Genomic DNA, 6,311 nt, shown 5'->3' on the forward strand with positions numbered 1-6,311 from the left:
ATAAAGACTAAAAATGCTAAAAATAGAATAAAACCGACTCAAACAATGCCTAAATTACTACATTATGAGCAACATAAATGTCATTCATCAAAAGCCCCCAAACTTGAGCTTTTACTCGTACACGAGCAAAACAATAAAACGCAAGGGAAATAGGATAGAAATTTTGATCATAATGAGTTATTAAAAAGCTAATATAAGAAAATAAAGAAAATAGAAATGGAGGAAGAATATACAGTAACTCACTGTTGTAGGAATCACGGTTGCATTTAAGCACATGCAACAAGCCCTTTAAACCCCAAGATCGCTCAAGAGGGCGAGTGAGATCTCGCAAGGGTTTCCAACAAGTTTAACCCATAACCACTACTACAAAATAGGGAATAGAAAACGCTAAATAGAGAACTGTTAAGTTTGTTAAACGTTTTATAGGAGTATAGAGAACGCATTTCTCCCATAACAGTTGTGTGAAGAAAAGAATAGAGAACGGTCACCTTACCTAACCGTCTTGTATTCTATATTGGAATAATTAATTAAATTTAAATACTTAATGTAATAGAAAGTTGTGTCCAATATAACCGACTTGTATTCTTTTACAAAATTATTTTACAAAAAAAAAAAAAAAACTTCTTTTTTTATTTGAGTAAAGACGTGTATCCTCACTTAAACAAAATTAAACCATTTTTTTTGCATCAAAAAAAAAAGTTAAACAATTTAAAAGGAAAAAAAAAACAAAAAAATATTTTTACTTAAATTAATTTGTTATGCTTATTCAATTAAAACCCTCAACCTACTGAAGCATGATAGATTGATACTCCCGCAAAAACCCACAAAATTAAGCAGCTGTCCACGCACGCAGAGTCGCCGCTACACATCTACACCACCGCTCTGTTGCACCGGCCGCCTTCCGACTGCTTCCCAACCTTCGGTGGGTGCCGGCTTCCAAATTCTGAGGTTAGTGTGGTTAATTTTGTTTTTTCATACTATTAATTCAACTAATAACCTAGAATTGTGAATTAAAGAATTCTACCTTGTTAATTGCAAAATTAGAAAAGAGTAAGGAATTTCTGTGGTAAACTCCTTATACGTATTAAATATTTGGTAGAATTATAGTCGAATTGCTTGACGAAGAATGGATTACGAACTTCTAGTCTAATAAAACTGATTTTCTTTTTGCCTTCTGTGTTGCGTTGCTGTTTTGTACTGTTGCTGTAGTCTGGTTGTGCTTTTGTTTTGTGTTGTTGTGAGTGTTGATCTCCATCTGCTTTAGTTGTTGGTGAGGGTGCTCTGCTAGCTGATGTCCTGCTGTCCTTGGTTCTGTTGGGTGCTCTGGTTCAGGCTCTTGGGCTACTCTGGTTCAGGCTGCATGCTGGTCTGGTTTAGGTTGGCAGGTGCTGGTCAGGTGCAGAGGGATGCTGCAGGTCAGGTCTGGTGTTCTGGTGGCCTATTTCAGTTCGTCGTACTGGTTGCAGCGTTCTTTTGCTGTTGCTGTTGGCGTTGGTTGTTGCTGTTGTTCTTTGTAGTTTTGCTTTTGGGTTTTTTTGTTTCCAAGGTTGCGGTTTGTGCACCTTAAAATGTGGGATTTGTTTCGTTGTTTGGATATTACTTGTTTTACTTCATCTTGGTAATAAAATTTCTATTTTACAAAAAAAGAAACTGATTTTCTTTTAGTTAACATGTTTGGGGAAGAATAAAGTTGAAATTTATCAGTTACAGAAAAAAAGAGGGGGTAGGGTAATAGATGTCTTGGTTTGGAGTAGTAGCCATGGTTGATACCCTACACAAGCAGGCTCCAGGGATTAAGAGATAGAAATAGGGGGGAAAAGAAAAATGAAGTGAGTGAAATAATATTGAATTTACAGTGATCTATAGTCTTTTCCAAGTTAAAAATGCATCTTTAGATCAATGGTATTTTCTCGACAATCCCACTTACTGAACTTTGATGCTGATATGTGATGTATGATTTTGTTTTGCCTTTATTGCCTTGTGCATATATTTATTTTGGTGGTATTATTGTCATGGCTTCCCATTGCACCTCTCTCTTGTAGTTGGAGCTTCTTCTACATCTGTAACACCCGCTAATCAGTGTCTTATGGCCGACATCTTTTCGTCGTTGATCACTTAATGATAGTTTGATTTTATGCTATGTTTTATTACCAGCTGCTGATTTTCTCTTCCCCTTTTTTGGATGATGCAGGTCTACTAAGGCCTTGATGTCAAGTCCGCAAAGTCCTCACCTAGTGATATAAAGGTGCCTTTGATTCGGTTTTTTCAGAAGAATTAGTTGTTGGTTGAATTCAGATACTGAAGTTCCTCTAGTTGTGGGAACAGTTAAGTGAAATCACTCCACCACTAGATCTTCAAATTTTATTTCAACTGTAAGCTTTTCAAAAGTACAATATATGCAATGAGACATGGTAAAAAGTGAGGTTTGCCTTGCTTTCATCCCACAGCCTAGGTTTTACCATTAAACACTCAGTGTGCAGTTTTCTAAGTATACTTGTGGTTTCACTCATTATAGTGTTAAGAGATAACAACTAACTATCATTAAAGTTAACACAAAACATATCACAAGTTCTACTTCGCATCCTTGAGGCTCAAATTTCAGCTCCTATATTGTGATGCTATTGAAGTGTATACCAGCCATATCTCGAACTTCCATGTTACAGATAACCACTTGATTCCATTCACCCACATACATCACATGAGTATTACATGCCACGTGGAATTATTTTAAAATTTATTAGCGAAGAAATAAAGGGGAAAATTCTTGCAAGGGGTCCTTATGTTATCTATATAGCTAAAATGATCGTGGTTGTTGTTAAAGACAAAATACTTTTAATTGCTGATGGGATGCTAAGAGTTGAGTTTTTGTGTTTTTTTTCTGTTGCATATGTTTGCTTTCATTGAATGATTTAAGGTGTTGCAACTTGTAATTGATGATATTGGAGGATGGAGATTTTTTTTCTTCATGTTTTATTACCACTTATTCTATTGTGGCTCTGGAAAATGGGTGAGATTTTGCTGGTTTTGGTGACTTTGTTAGTAACACTTGTACTCTTGTTGTTTTACTTTAGGTACATGATTTTGGATTCTTCTGATATGACGTACAATAGATCCGATTTTTGAGCTACGAAAAGATACCTCTTACCCCCGAGGCAAAATTTGTTGGGCTTGAAATCAGGGTTTCGGCAATGATAGCGGAGAAAAGGTAGCTTCCTCTTATTCTGATTTACTTCATGAGTGTGAATTTTCAGATGCCGAAAATGTGCAAAGATTGGTGTCTGTGTTTGTCTTGCTAGCTTACTATATAAATATATTTGCTGAGTTGTTAGTTGTAACATGGTTTCCTTTAGTAATCATTTTAAGTTGTGAGCCCTGTAGCAAACAAACAAACAATGGTTTGCCATCAATTTTTTTTCCTCCATAACTTCACAATGACTCAGCGAGATTTGATAAAATGAAATGCAAGACAGAAACCTTTTATGAAGTGATTTATTTCCTCACATTTTTTTTTTTGACAGTTAGCTCTCACTGTTTCCCGCTTTTGTAATAGCAATGGCGAGCAGTTTCCTGAATGGGATATTCTTCTAAGAGTTGGGTAAGTACTAAATTACGAATGTAGGTTATTACCGCCTTTTCCAATATTACTCTGTTCTTCTGATGGTATTCTTTGCTTCAATAAGCTGCCAGTTCAACTTAATACTGACCCAATGCTAGCTGCTCAAGAACCCTTGGCATGCTTGGTGAACATGAAGCAACTAATACACGAGAGCTCGCCCCTTCTCCTGTGAGTGAGCAAACTAGCAGCCGGTGGAAGGGCCCGCTAACTACTCCATACAAGCTGAACACAGACGCTGCTACATCGGTGAGAATGACAGGGTTGGGTATGGTGGTCCGAGACAAAGTAGGTGACGTGCTAATGGCTGCAGGCATGAGGATTGATGCTGCTCTACCAGCTCTTCAAGCTGAAGCTGAAGCAGTACGGTTTTGGCATGAGTATGCTTATGAAGCAGGCTACCGCTCCCTTGAGGTTGAAACTGATTCCCTTGCGTTACTAAAGCTACTGCAGAGGACGGTTATCTAATTCTGAAATTCTAATTGTAATATATAGAGGACGGTTTTAGAATTAGAATTAGAGCTGATTTGGCCATTATTTGTAATATATATAGAATTAGAATTTGTAATATATATATATATTTTTTTTATAAAAAAAAAGATGGAATAGAGGATGGTTATCTAAGAAAATCGTCCTCTATCTTTACGTAAAAAAGAAGGAATAGAGTACGCCTATCTAAGCCAGTTGTCCTCTATTTCAATAAATACATAACAGTTAAGTGTCTCAACCGTTCTCTATTCCTTCTGTATTTTCTGATTTAAGGAAGGGAATAGAGGACGGTTAACTAAGACCGCCCTACTCTATTCATATGTATATAGAACGCCTATTCCGACTGTCCTCTAAACTATAGAGATCGCTTAGCAGGAGAACGGTCCTCAGGCGTCCTCTAAAGCCTATTTCAACAGTTCTCTATTCCCTTTTTTTGTAGTAGTGAACTCTTATTAAGCACTGACATTTCGCCCAAAGTCATCTCATCAAGCATAGTTCATCAAACACGGTCGATTCAAACAAGCTTTCAAAGCATTACTTTCACCAGGATGCATCCACAAGTTATGAATATGGGGGAGACTAATCTAAGGTGCAAGAGAAACACAATAAAAGCATCGCATCATCAATTAGGTTCACAAAGGAATCCAAAAGTCAAAAATTATTCTCAAATTGATAAATATGATCACGACCACTTAAAATGCATATTGACTCCACCAAACTTGACTTTTGCTAAGAGAATCTTGGATTGTAAGATTAAGGAATTTGAGTAATGGGTCTAGAGTCTCGATTCTTGAGCCGCAATGACATTCATCATTAGTAGGGAAAACTTTACTTAATAAATCTTCAAGCTCCCACTGAATCATCTAAACTAACCGACTTTCTCATTGACTTGTGGTATTTACCACTTATTGACTCTTTCTTTTCGTTTTGTAAATTTTAATAGGCTTATTATGCCTTGTGGGCTTACTGGCGCCACTTATTGTCTCGAACTTGACACTTAGGCTTTCTCCTTATGGGCTCCAGTGCACCACTTATTGGACTCAAAACATAAATCACAATATTTTTGTTCTTTTAACAATCCTTTTAACTCTTAGCATAGCTTATTCGAGGGAATGAAGTGCACCAAAGAGAATTAATGTAGCAAAGAACATCCAAAAGAGAACAAAACAAACTCTTTTCAAACCAAAGCCTATCATTTAGAATTATCGAATTTTTTTTCAAGTAGAGACTCAAGCAACAAAGATTAAACTATCCCTAATCGCCCTAACTCACACATGCAAATATCCAAAGGAAACACGTCTACTCAATTATCTAAATGACAAGCAAGGGAATCCACATTAAAAATCATCAAGATTCTTCCTTTGGACAAGCAAATTGTTTTTAGTGCTTTTATTCAATAACTTGAGACTTTTTTTGGATTTTCTAAAATTTTTGGATTTTTTTTCAAATGTTTAATCAAAATTCAAAAGAAAAATAAATAAAGAAAATGTTTTATGGTTTTTGAAAAAAAAAAATTAAAGAAATGGAAAGAAACTCGCCTCCCCCAAGCTAGGGAAAAGCTATCCCCCAAGCTAGAATAAAGCATCGTCCTCAATGCTTGAAGCTAAGGCTGAAGGAAATAATGCCCTTGGTCCAAGTATGCATTCTATGTTAAGTCTAATAAGTGCGGTTCAGTATTAATTAACAAGTTAATAATTCAGTGAGATCAAGTGAGTTGAATGCCTAGCTAGAGGCCGCTTCAGTTCAAGTGGAATTAATGATATTAATCCACAGCTTACTCTTGACTGAACCCGTAGGGTCACACAAATAGTACGTAAACGGATCAAGTATTTAATGGCATTAAATACTCAATCTATGGATATTCGGAATCGACGGATCTTGGTTTCAGTGGGAGCTGAGATCGTCACAAGCAAGAAATGAATACTCCGGAAACGATGATATTGCCGGAAACGGAAATATGGATCGTATCGGAAATATAAATATTATCCAAGTCGTAGATGTTGCCGGAGACGGAAACATGGTACGTATCGGAAAATATTATCGGAAATGGAAATATTGCCGGAATCGGAAATATTGCCGGAAACGGAAATATTGTCAGAATCGAAAATATTATCGGAATCGGAAAATAATTCTGGAAACGGAAATATTAAATATTTGTTCGAAACGGAAATTGATTCCGGAATCGGAAATATTAAATATTGTTCGTATC

General features: G+C 36.3%; 1 long non-coding RNA gene across 1 annotated transcript; it reads left to right on the plus strand.

Moving 5' to 3' along the window:
- Window positions 1-743: 743 nt before the first annotated feature.
- Window positions 744-4,249, plus strand: LOC130470466 (uncharacterized). The gene is made up of 5 exons (XR_008930866.1): window positions 744-948; window positions 2,192-2,324; window positions 3,072-3,205; window positions 3,519-3,595; window positions 3,681-4,249. It is a non-coding gene; the product is annotated as an uncharacterized lncRNA (long non-coding RNA).
- Window positions 4,250-6,311: the final 2,062 nt, after the last annotated feature.

The sequence above is a fragment of the Spinacia oleracea genome, chromosome 3, assembly GCF_020520425.1.
Source record: "Spinacia oleracea cultivar Varoflay chromosome 3, BTI_SOV_V1, whole genome shotgun sequence".
Lineage (NCBI taxonomy): Eukaryota > Viridiplantae > Streptophyta > Magnoliopsida > Caryophyllales > Amaranthaceae > Spinacia > Spinacia oleracea.